This window comes from Delphinus delphis, chromosome 2 (genome assembly GCF_949987515.2).
Source record: "Delphinus delphis chromosome 2, mDelDel1.2, whole genome shotgun sequence".
Lineage (NCBI taxonomy): Eukaryota > Metazoa > Chordata > Mammalia > Artiodactyla > Delphinidae > Delphinus > Delphinus delphis.
In genome coordinates this window covers 173,712,330-173,724,877 of record NC_082684.1, presented here as the reverse complement: position 1 = coordinate 173,724,877, position 12,548 = coordinate 173,712,330, and positions in this window count along the sequence as shown.

The following is a 12,548-nucleotide window of genomic DNA, read 5'->3' as shown; positions in this document are numbered from 1 at the left end:
CCAGGCTCCCAACCCACCCCAGCACCATGTTAGCTCCATGAAGCCAGGTGCCCAGCCTAGCAGCAAGCCAACACTTGCAGACCCAGACACTGGGCTCACCCCAGGTTCACACCCCAGGTTTAGCTGGCTCTGTGGAGCCAGGATCCAGGCTTGACCACAAGGACTCAGGCACCAAGCCTGCCCATCTGCTGATCCAGGCACCAGAGCTGCCAGCCCAGGGCCTCCATCAGCAAGGCCAACCACAGACAACACCAGATGGTTCACCTGGAATGTCTCACTAGTAAAGGGCGTTCCCTGCTGAAGCCAATCTGTAAAGACCGGAAGAGGTGCCTACTTCCTCAAATGCACAGAAACCAACACAAAGCCACAGGATCACTAATAATCAAGGTAACATGATTAGCTCCAGTGACTGACCCTAAAGAAAGGGAGATCTATGAACAGTCTCATAAAGAATTCAAAATAACCCTCTTAAAGCAGGGACAACTAAAGAACACTAGGAAAACAATGCATGAACAATATAAGAAGTTCAACAAAGAAACAGAAACTATTAAAAAAAATCCTAGAGTTGAAGAATAAAATGAAGTGAATAACTCAACAGAGAGCCTTGATAGCAGACTTGATCACACAATAGAAAAAGTTAGTAAACTAGGATATAGGTCATATGAAATCCTTCAGTCAGAGCAGCCCAAGAAAAAAAAATGAAAAAGAGTCAACAAATCCTCCAAGAACTGTAGGACACCATTGAGAGAAACGATCTACATTGTTGGAGTCGCAGAAGAAAAGAGGGAGAAATGACAGAAAGCTCATTGAAAGGAATAATGGCTGAGAAGTTCTCAATCTGGAGGGAGACTTGGACACCCAAGTTCATGAGGCTAACAGGTCCCAAATTTTCAATTCAAAAAGATTTTCTCCAAGATACATTATAATAAAACAGCCTAAGATCAAAGAGACAATTAAAGAAAAAGGATAAATAAATTCGTCACATATAAGGGCCCACATAAGTCCATCAGCAGATTTCTCAGCAGAAATCTTGCCAGCCAAGAGAGGGTCAGATGATATATTCAGTGTGTTGGGGAAACAAACACACAAACACAAAAACCCTGCCAAACAAGAACACTTTACCCAACAAGGCTGTCTTTCAGAAATGAAGGAAAGATCCAGACTTTCTCAAAAAACAAAATCTGAACGATTCCATCACCATTAGATCTGCCCTATAAGAAATACTAAAAGTAGTTCTTCCAAGTTTTTTTTTCATCAAGGAAAGGATGCTAATCAGTAACTTGAAAACATGAAAAGATAAAACACTGGTAAAGTATATAGTCAAATTTGAAATACTCTAATACTGTAATATGGTAGTGTGTTAATCATTTATGCTAGTATAAAGGTTAAAGTACAAAAGTATTAAAAAGACAGAGAATTCCCTGGCAGTCCAGTGGTTAGGATGCTGCGCTTTCACTGCCATGGCCCGGGTTTGATCCCTCGTCAGGAACTAAGATCCCACAAGCTGCATGGCATGGCCAAAAAAAACCACAAAAAAACTGTAGACACAATAATTTGTTAATGTATACACAATATTAAAAGAGATAAACAGTGACATCAAAAACATAAAGTGGGGGGAAGTAAAAGGGTAGAATTTCTATAAGTGATCAAACTTATCAGCTTAAAATAGACTTTTATATTTTTAAGATGTTCTACCTCATGGTAACCACAAAGCAAAATCTAACAGTAGATACAAGAAAGCTAAAGAAGAGGGAAATCAAAGCATACCACTATGGAAAATCATCAGTTCACAAAGAAATACATCAAGACATATCATGACAGCAAAACCATAGGAGTAGGAGACTATGATACTGCATTTTCAACAATGGATGTACCTTTCAGATGGCAGATGAATAATTAAACAGCAGACTTGCACAACACAATAAACTAATTTGACTTAACAGCCTATACACAATATTCCAAACCAAGAGCAGTGGAATATATACTCTTTTCAAGCATACATGGAACATTTTCTGGGATAGATCACATGCTAAGTCACAAAACAAGTCACTGCAAATTTAAGAAGACTGAAATCTTTTTTACTTTATTTTATTGCATTCTTCCATGAAATAAAACTAGAAATCAGTAACAAAAGGAAATCAGGAAAACACACAAATACATGGAAATTAAACAACACACTCTTGAACAACCACTGGGTCAAAGAAGAAGTCAAAAGGGAAATTTAAAAATATCTTGACACAAATGAAAAAAAAGAACAAAATATACCAAAGCTTAGGGGATACAGCAAAAGCAGTACTGAGAAGGAAGTTTTTAGTAACACCTACACCTACCTATAAACACCTACATTAAGAAAGATCTCATGCAACCTAACTTTACACCTCAAGTAAACAGAAGAACTAAGCTCAAAATTAGCATAAAGAAGGAGATAATAAGGACTAGAGCGGAAACTGATGAAATGAAATAAAGAATAGAAAACAATACAAAAAACAGATAAAACTAGTTTATTTTTTGAAAAGATAAACATATCAACAAACCATTAGCTGAACTAACTGAAAAAAAAGGAGAGAAAATTCAAAATCAGAAATAAAAGAGGAGTCATTACAACTGATGCCACAGAAATTAAAAAAAAAAAGGGACTATTATGAACAATGATATATCAACAAATTGGATAACTTAGAAGAAACGTTAAAAACTACCACGACCGTGTCAAGAAAAAACAGAAAGACTGAACAGATCAATAACAAATAATGAGATTGGATCAATAATCAAGAATCTCCCAACAACCAAAAAAAAAGCCCAGTACCAGAGGGCTTCATAGGTAAATTCTATCATCGAAATTTAAGAAGAATTAATACCAATCCTTCTCAAACTCTTCTAAAAATAGAAGAGAGAACACATCCAAACTCCTTTTACTAGGCCAGCATCATCTTAATAGGAGAGCCAGACAAAAACACCACAAGAAAAAAACAAAAAACTACAGGCTAATATTCCTGATGAACATGGATATAAACAATCCTCAACAAAACATTAGCAAACTTAATTCAACAACACATTAAAAGGATCATAAAGCATGACCAAGTGGGACTTATCCCTAGGATGTAAGGATAGTTCAACATATGCAAATCGATGTGACAACATCACATTAACAGAATGAAGGACCAAAAAGTAATGTCATTATTTCAATACGTGCAGAAAAAAGTATTTGACAATATTCAACACTTTTTCATGGCACTCTAAAAATTATATCAAGTATAGAAGAACTTACTTCAACACAATAGAGGCCATATATGAAAAGTCCACAGCTAACATCATACTCAGTGTGAAAAAGCAAAATTTTTCCTCTCAAATCTAGAACAAGACAACACCTGTTGAGATAGCTATTATCCAAAAAAAAATAAAATAAAATAAAATAAGGGTTGGCGAGGAGAGATATGGAAAAATTGGAATCTTTGTTTTACACTGTTGGTGGGAATGTAAAACAGTACAGCTGCTATGGAAAATAGTATGGAGCATCCTCAAAATATTAAAAATACATCTACCAGATGACCCAGCAATCCCACTTCTGGGATGGAACTGAAATCAGGATCTTGAAGAGGTATCTTCACTCCTGCATTCATTGCAGCCTTATTCATAACAGCCAAGAAATGAAAATAACCCAAGTGTCCACTAGCACCAATGGATATGGAAATTGTGGTATATATATACAACGGAATACTATTCTGCCTTAAAAAAATGAAGGAAACCCTACTCTTTGCAACAACACTGAAGACATAATAAGTGAAATAAGTCAGTCACAGAAGGACAAATGTTGCGTGATTCCTTTTATATGAGGCATCTAATATAGCCAGACACACAGAAGTAGACAATATAATGGTGGTACCAGGAGATGGAGAAATGGGAAGTTGTTGTTCAATGGGCATAAAGCTAGTTATATGAGATGGGTAAGTTCCAGCGATGGGCTCTAAAACATTGTGCCAGTAGTTAATATTAAAGTATTATGCACTTAAAAGTTTAAGAGGGTAAATCTCATATTAAGTGTTCTCACCACAAAAACAAAACCAAGGGACACAAGGACAATTCGGAGATGATGGATATGGTTATCACCTTGATTGTGGTGATGGTAACACGAGTATATATACATACGCCCAAACTCACAAAAGGGTGCACGTTAATTACGTGGGTTTTTTTGTGTGCCGGTTATTACCACAATAAAATTGAAGAAAAACTTTTGCTCCAAAACACTGAAATGACTAAAGCCTGTGCAACTCCCGAGTTGCAATATTAGCCCTTATCTCTTCTTATAGTACTGAATGCCTTACCAAATTCTACCTCGTGCTGTAGTTTTAAAGTACGTTTTCTTTCCTTACACATTCGTGACCTCCTTTAAGGCAGTGACGGGATCTTGTTGTGTTGTAGGGATCCCAATGCCACCCGCAGTTTTGATGATTCACTAGGAGGCCTCTCGGAGCTCAGCATACTGTACCCATGGCTGTAATTTATTGCACTGAAAGAACTTGAAGCAAAACCAGCAAGGGGAAAAGGCACGTAGGGGGATGTCCAGGGAAACCAGGTACAAGCTTCTAAGAGTCCTTGGTCCAGAGTCACACAGGATGAGTTTAATTCCCCCAGAAACAAGCTGTGAAAACACATGTGTAATGTTGCCAACTAGGAAGGCTCTCTAGACTCAGTGCCTGGGGTTTTTACTGGGGCTGATCATGTAGGTACGCTCTACCTGACATGTCCCCAGATTCCAGACTCCCAGAGGAAAGCAGGTGTTCAGCATAAACCACATCATTTGTGCAAATAGCTTAGGCCCAGTGAGCCACTCTTGTCAGTTGTGAGAATGGTGGGAACCCTCCTCAAATCCAAGTTCCCAAATGCCAGCCAAGGGCCAACCTTGGAAACAGGACTTTCAAAAAAATGGCAGTCAGGCCTGCTATGCCAACTTTTTTTCTGTCCACTTAGTAGTTGTTAGATCCCCCTGGTGCTCAAACATCTGCTGAATTCCATCTTCAACTTTACACTATTGTTAAAATGAGATCAAGGGGGCTTCCCTGGTGGCGCAGTGGTTGGGAGTCTGCCTGCCGATGCAGGGGACACGGGTTCGAGTCCTGGTCTGGGAAGATCCCACGTGCCGCGGAGCAACTGGGCCCGTGAGCCACAATTACTGAGCCTGCGCGTCTGGAGCCTGTGCTCCGCAACAACAGAGGCCGTGATAGTGAGAGGCCTGCGCACCGTGATGAAGAGTGATCCCCGCTTGCCACAACTAGAGAAAGCCCTTGCACAGAAATGAAGACCCAACACGGCCATAAATAAATAAATACATTAAAAAAAACGAGATCATGGGAAATAAATAAATGAAAATCTCATATATACAAAGAACTAAGTTTACATTTTAAAACTCTGCATGTGTTTTTAAAAACTTTGTCTTGCCACTCAACATGAGTTATGGGTTTTTTTTCCCTATATTACTTAAGCTTGGATAAACCAATTTTACATAAACAGCTAGCTAATCATTATAATAAATATAGAAGTGAACACAATGTAGTGGTTAAATCACCATCACAGAGGTGATGGCCCAGATATGATTTCTATTTTTAATATCTATTTGGGATCTGACCTAAGATATTGGAATTAGTCTATAGACCTTCCTCTGTATTGATAATAATACTTTGAACTTATATTACAGTCAGTAGCAAACTGCTAAGTTGATTCAGACTAGTAACAAACCTGTTAGTCTCAATAATAAAAAGAAAACTTTGAGTGACTTGACAGCTCTGCTGGTAGAATCCAGGCCTGGTGATGCCAAAGGAAGTTTTGGAAAAAGACTGAAGAAGCCTGACGTGAACCCTCATGCTTCACCACAGTGCTGCCAGAACACACTTCCCTGTGGTACGCCATGGCCCTAAAATTATGCTCTAAATAAAAGGCTTGTCTTTGAGTCTAGAAAAAAGTGGCTTAACAGGTCAACGCAATCTCCTTTACCATTTTTTTTTCCTGGAAGATGTCAATGATGCAAAATATGAAATCCTGCCTACATCATTTCCTCAATAGACTGTATTCTGTAGTATGAAGAACTCACACAGGCTGTACAGAAACCATACGGGTTCTTTGATTTCAATTTTTCCATTATGGTCAAGAACATAATCTATAAAATCTTTTCATCTTCACACCTCCTGAGCTATGATGGAAATAATGGGGCAAAAGGGTCCATCAGTGGGGTGGGCCGAGGTTAGGGGAAGCCTCGATATCTAGACTGAGGAGTTTTAAACTTATTCTATAGGACAGGGGTTCATAAAATAGCCTCTATAGATGGACTATAAATATCTATGAAGGACTTCCCTGGAGGTCCAGCGGTTAAGACTTGCCTTCCAATGCAGGGGGTGCAGGTTCGATCCCTGTTCAGGGAGCTAAAATCCCACATGCCTCGCGGCCAAAAAACCAAAACATAAAACAGAGGCAATATTGTAACAGATTCAAAAAAGACTTTAAAAAAAAAGTCCACATCAAATAAATAAATATAAATAAATAAATAAGTAAATATCTCTGAAACACCTGAAATTATATGTAACACTCTAGGTGGGAGAATTTTTCTGGGGAGAAGGTCCACAGCTTTCTTCACCTTTTCAAAGGTGACTGCGACCCCAGAACGTTTGTGAAAACTCAGGCCGAGTGTATAAGGAAACGTAGGCCAGAAGAAGGCGGCTGCAAAATGTTGTCAGCATTTTCCAAACCAGTGTGACCACAAGGACTGCTGGGGGCACTTGTTAAATTGCATGTAATTCTCTTCTCCAGGAAATTAAAATCGAACCATTTAAAAAATCTTGATGCACATTTTGATTCATTGCTTACATCTCAAAGCAATGAATCATGAAGGCAATAGTTAATCCCCAGTGTAGCATGTCAGAAAATGATCTATAACATGCCTATCCTTCAGATTCTGTGGAGACACATCCACTGCTGCTCTTTTGTTGGGCAAATCCAGAATATTCCACATATTAAGTAAATCAAAATTCTAAAAATCAATGCTTTTCAGATGTCATGGAAAACAATAAATCAGAAATTGACGGCTCTGTCACATTCTTTCCCACATAACCTGTCTGAACCCTAATCTTTCAGTTAAGTGTCTGTTATAGATTTTTCTGGATTCAATCTCAGCAGCACCACCTACTGATAATTTATTTTATTTATTTTTGGCTGCATTGGGTCTTCATTGCTGCGTGCGGGCTTTTTCCAGTTGCAGCAACCAGGGCGAACGGGAGCTACTCTTTGTTGCGGTGCGCGGGCTTCTCACTGCGGTGGCTTCTCTTGTTGTGGAGCACGGGCTCTAGGTGCGCGGGCTTCAGTAGTTGTGGCACACGGGCTCAGTAGCTGTGGCACGCTGGCTCAGTAGCTGTGGCTCGTGGGCTCTAGAGCGCAGGCTCAGTAGTTGTGGTGCACGGGCTTAGTTGCTCCGCGGCATGTGGGATCTTCCTGGACCAGGGCTCAAACCCGTGTCCCCTGCGTTGGCAGGCGGATTCTTAACCATTGCACCACCAGGGAAGCCCACCTACTGATAATTTAAATTCAGTACTTTATGTAAACTCTTAGCAATGTGACTATTAAACGATTAACTGGAAAACACCTAGAACATGTCTGGCTTTTCATAAAATATGTGATAATACAATTGATAGAGGAAAATTTTTAATATTTTTGCAAGCAGTGAATCAAATTGCATTCAATGACAATGCACGCTTCAATCATGCTATAGATCGAATACTTATGTCCCCGCAAAATTCATGTTGAAATTCGAAGCCCCAGTGTGATGGTGTCTGGAGGTGGGGTCTTTGGAAGCGATTAGGTCATGAGGGCAGAGCTCTCATGAATGGGATTAGTGCCCTTATAAGAGAGACCCCAAGGAGCTGCCTACCTCCTTCCTTCTGCCGTTAGAGGTTATAGTGAGAAGACAGCTATGAACCAGGAAGCAGGCCCTCATAAACTGAATCTGCCAGCGTCTTGACCTTGGACTTCCCAGCTTCCAGAACTGTGAGAAATAAATTTCTGTTACTTATAAGGCACCTGGTCTATGGCGTTCTGTGATAGCAGCCTGAATGGACTGAGACACATCCAGATATGTTTCTCCCATGCTGGCTGTTCTCCATTTGTCCCCCCACATGGATGTCCCCATCATTCTGTATTCCAGTTGGGTTCAGCCAATGAGCGGCCCAGCAGGAGATCCGAGGGCAGCAGGGGACACCAGGGTATTCACTCCCCTTGCGCCTCTTTCCTGCTGCTGTGCCAGTCACAGCTCTGTCCGTCTGTCCCTCCTCCAATGAGTCCAGCTCTCACTGGGCTCCGTGCATTGCTATGGAGCACTTACCCCTTTTGACTCAGGGGTCCTGACGGTAGAGGATGCCTCAACTTCCCTTGCTCATTCCCTTAGTCTTCAGTAAGTAGTTCTTTCACGAAAGTTTGTGCAGTTGACCTCCTGAGTGTAATTCGACTTCCTGGCAGGTCCCTGACAGACACAGAGCTCTCTGCAGAATCATCTTGCACACTGTAAAACTGAATTGATCATTCACTCAACACTTAAATGAATACAGTAGGAAAAATATTATTCTAGGTACAATACAGATAAAAAGATGAAAAAGATTCCATTCCGATCCTCAAGAAGCTCATATTAACATACATACAGGGGATTTGGTTTGACTAAGAACTTTTAAGGTAAATGATTCAGCATAACTATTTTAATTTCTACACATATCATTAATCTTAGGTATCAATTAAGTAGGCCTTTTGACTATCGTGTCTCCATAGTCCCCTGAAAGAATCTCACCTAGTTTACCACCATCAGATTAGAACCCTGTGGTTTATTTAAGCCATCTTAAATAAACCAGTTAGAAACATGGAACCAATTACTTCACCTGAAAATGTCTATTTGTACATTCTAATGTGGTAGTCTCACAGATATCTACCTTGGAGTCCTTATGTGGGATACACACACTCACACACACACGAGTACAAAATCCTCCCTTAGTGAGAAGACTCTGGAGAGCAGGGGCCTGCCTCATTCTCCACAGCTGCATCCAGAGTTTCCACACGGTACAGAGTGAATCAATGTTTCAATGACAAACTGATGGACAAGAGTGCAACCTTTACCTAGGTTTGATCCCCCGCTTCGCCTTCACCTGGCTGGGTGACCTTGAGCAAATTACCAAACTCTCCGCCTCAGTTTCCTCACCTCCAACGTCACCCTAGTTTAAATGAGTTATCTGAAAAGCACTTAGAGTGGTACCCATCCCACAGTAAGAACGACACAAGTGCTTGTTAAATAAATAAAATTAAAGCGATGCTGTTTTTCACATCACCTGGAGGAAGTGCAGCTGGAACAGAACTTAAGAGACATAACTCACTTTATAGATGATTAAACTGAGGACCAGGAAAAGTGAATGCAATAAGCCAGTGTAGATGTGACCAACACGGATAACCTCAACCCTAGGAAGACTCGCTCATTTACACAGTATGCTTTAGAAATAAATGGAGGAATTTTGTCCAACAAAACAAAAATCTGTTGATGTCAAAATGAACATGTAAATAACCTGTATTCATATTTTCTGATTTGTAAAAGTACTTCTACTATATTTAGTGCTGCGAAATAGGTAAAAATTTAGAAATCAGTTAGTAAACCTTGAAAACCTGGTACACATTCAAAAGTCAGCCAACTGAAGGACAAATTAATAGTTAATTTTAAAAATCAATGGAAATAATGGCATGATGGCTATGCCCACTTAACTCAGAATACAATGGTTTTCCTTAATTTTCCTTTCTTTTTTGGAAGGAGAGGGCAAGGTTGTAGGGCATATATTCTCACTATAATAAAGCAAAACGCATAATTCTTTGAATTTGAATGTGCTCACATGCTCAACTGGGATCCTTTCTGATCTAGTAGGGGGAAAGAAAGCTTTGTATCCTAGATATCCATAATTCTTATCAATCGCTTAAAAGTATAAAAGGTATTTTTTTAAGTTAGAAGTTAATAGTGACTAGCCACTCATTCTCCATCTCTAAATGACTTTGAGAGTCAGTTTTGATATAATGACTGTTTGGAAAACAAAGCTTGCTGCAGGAGAGAACACTGAGGAACAATGTGAACGAAATGCAAACTCCAGTTTGCGTGGCTTCGTGCAGGAGAAATGGTGGGGGGAAGTGCACCCGGCTAAACTGAACGCACAAAACACATGCAGGAATAGGCAAAACACACACGCGTGCACACCTCACACCACCAGCGCCCTCAGCTCACCCAGGTCTGGTGTCGCAACCTGCCCTCCGACACCAGCGGGCCCTCCGCCCACCTTCAGTCAATCCACAAACACAACCCTTCCCACACCCACTCCCACAGGCATGCCTCAGGTCTCTTTAAAGGCAAAGTGCCATATTTATTGTAATATTCATGGATCTAGAAACCATTTAACATGTAAAACAGTTAATACTGTTTATATTAGAGTTTTCTTTTTTTTGGCCATGCTGCACTGCCTGCAGGATCTTAGCTCCCCAACCAGGGATCGAACCCGTGTCCCCTGCAGTGCAAGCTCGGAGTTCAAACCACTGGACCACCAGGGAAATCCCTAAATTAGGTTCTTATTTTTACTCTTTAGTATGTCATTGCTGAAGTTTAACCAGTTTTCCCCACAAAACCTAAGGCTTTTTTAGTTTGCAGTTATGCACAGCACAGTGATTTTTAGAGCACATACGTGAATGACAGAATTTCCTGTATTCTATTATGAGCTCCAGGTCACCAAAATTACAACCATTCAAGTCCAATATACAGGAGTTATCTGCTAGACAACGTTAAGGTTGCCCTTGAATTGATTTCAAACATTATGTATAGAATCTTACATTTCTCAGACAATAGCTCTTGCTGTAAATACCCAGAAAAAAAATGAGTTATACACAGCATTTGATTAATAAGCTGTGAATTACTAGATAAAAAGAATATTTAGAAATATGACTTTCAGAACATACTACACACAGTAATTTAGATCATGCTAGTCAATTTTAATTTAATGACGCTTACCTCTTCGTCAAAAATGGAAAATAATACTTCAAAGTTTTTAATCTTAAAGTGTTTTTGACAAAACTGTTAAAAACAAATATGTTTTATGCCTAAACTCAGCTCCTTTAGCTATTAATCTATGCTTCTCTGCTTAATTTTTGAGAACAATTTCCCTGACCACTGTGAAGTATAACATACATAAAACAAACATTTAGTATAAACTGGACACTTACCCAATGTTAATGTTCCCCACTGAAAGCATAAACAGAGTCATGTTGCAAATAAAATAAAATTTGGGGGTATTTTTTTGCTTTTCAAATAGGTCCTCATAGTTAAATATATACAAGTGCTGGAAAAGAGTTAAAATAAACAATAAAATAAACTCCCGGAGTTATTCTTGAAAAAATTAGCAAGAGACAGCAAAAAAGATTCTGAAGTCAGTGACTATTCCTGCTTACAAAGGGAGAATATGACACAACCAGTGATAACAATTGGAAATTGTCTTCCCCCCCCCGAAAAAGCTTATCATCTACCTTACTGAATACTTGATATAAGCCTTTTTTATCAGATTCAGCATAAACTAATTTAGGAAAGAATTTTCTTTAATGCCAGCAGGGTATGTAATTGCCTAAAGTGCAAACAAGAAAACTAAAAAATATATATTTTACCCTTGGAATTGTTTTATATAACTATATAAAATAACAGACACATGTAACTGATTGACATACAAGAAAAAAGTTGACTAGAAAAAAACCTTTAACGGCTAATATTTATGTGTATTAACATTAATAACTTGTAACAATGTATAACGACATTTTTCTAGGCCAAATATTTGTGATGTAAAAACATGCCGTTGCTGATTGTGTACCTTATTTGGAATATTAGAAAAAGACTCACTTGGCCAGCCTCAAAGATGGAAACTGCTACTTTCCATAGTTCTCTAACATTTCAGGTAATCTGCTTACTTACTAAATAAAAGAGCCAAAGGATGGCAAGTATATAGTATGTTGGCTTCATCATCATTTTCACGTCAATAAACCCAACTCTGCCTACAAGAACATCAAAAACGGTAAAATTTCATATAGTCCAATGCTACCTCTCTCCTTCAGCTCGAAGATATGAAAACAGTATATGCTTCAGTCGTAATTATTTAATTCTTCCCCCAATGAAAGTGAAAGTACTATCAAATGAAAGTGCTTCTACTCAAAGTGCAGATGTTCCTGGTGGGGTCACTCAAACATCAACAAAAGGCTCAGGAGTTTACTAATGAACATCAGGTATCCCCAGATTACTCACAGGGAGTATACTGTTATGACCGTGTGCTGGAAACATGTTCCTGAGTTTCAGTACCTTTTCCTTTTCTGAGCTATGAGGTAACTGCAGTGGCACAGATGAGTTATCCAGGCTGAATGGCAGGGAGGCTGAGGATCTGAAGCACAAAATTTCTGCAAGCTTCAAAGGATCATGTAACAGTTACACTAACACTACAATTTATAAATAAGTAGAAGGCCCAAGA